The following is a 1,257-nucleotide window of genomic DNA, read 5'->3' as shown; positions in this document are numbered from 1 at the left end:
TTAGCTAGTCAGCACAAGCTTAACTAATATATATACCTGGCCGGACTCGGTTCGGTTACCGGAGACGTCATCACGGTCTCCTTCTTGCACCGGCATTGGGTCACCGGAGCCGTCCTCACGGTCTCCTTCTTGCACCGGCATTAGGTCACCAGAGCCATCATAATCATAGCCAGCTGCTTCCAGACCATCGGTGTCGTTAAGAAACAACGAGCAGACGACATCACTTCCTCGTGCGATTATGTCCACCAACAACTCTTCTTGTACTTCGTCTCGGGCGGTGTCCATAGTTTTTACAAATATTTACAACATGAAAATTATTATTCAAACATGACAGATGGATATATTAGTGGCAAACGTAAAACTAATATTAATTAGTGGCCTCGACGCTGCTTCTCTAGGGTTTGGGGTGGCCTCGACGCTGCTTCTCTAGGGTTTGGGTGGCCTCGACAACGCTTCAGTGATAAAAAAAGAAGAGGAAGAAGAAAAAAAAGAGGAGAAGAAAGAATAGAGGAGTAGGGAACGAGGGTCGTCGAGGGTCGCCGAGCGGTAGAGGAAACCCTAAATAGTAAGTATCGTGGGTGTGAGATACATGTGGCCGTCGGTGTCGGACACTACATCCACGTCCCACAAGTGACGTGGGCGTCGAAGCCCGCGTCACTTGTGGGACGTGGATGTAGTGTCCGACACCGACAGCCACATGTATCTCACACCGACGATACTTGCTATTTAGGGTATATCGACCCCCCCTCGTGTTGAAGTTATCGGGAGGTGGTATATATATTGACCCCCTCTCGTGTTGAAGTTATCGGGAGGGGGTATATCGACCCCCCCTCGTGTTGAAGTTATCGGGAGGGGGTATATCGACCCCCCTCGTGTTGAAGTTATCGGGAGGGGTATATCGACGACGACAGACCCGATAAAACATAAGAATACGAAGAAGAAATAAAAATTGGTGAAGAAAAAAGGAATAGAGGAGAAGATCGAAGAAAAAAAAGAAGAAAAAAGAGGAGAAGAAGAAAGGAATAGAGGAGAAGAAGAAAATATAAAAATTTATTTTCTTCTTCTCCTCTATTCCTTTCTTCTTCTTCTCTTCCTTTTCTTCCTCTCCTCTTCTTCTCCTCTTCCTTTTCTTCCTCTCTTCTTCTTCTCCTTTTTCCTCTTCTTATTTTCCTTTTTCCTCTCCTAAATATATAAAACTTTTCTAAAAATGAAACTAACCTAAAATGTACTAAATCAGAGAACATATATAGATAATCC

This window comes from Triticum aestivum, chromosome 4A (assembly GCF_018294505.1).
Source record: "Triticum aestivum cultivar Chinese Spring chromosome 4A, IWGSC CS RefSeq v2.1, whole genome shotgun sequence".
Lineage (NCBI taxonomy): Eukaryota > Viridiplantae > Streptophyta > Magnoliopsida > Poales > Poaceae > Triticum > Triticum aestivum.
This window is presented reverse-complemented; position numbering follows the sequence as displayed.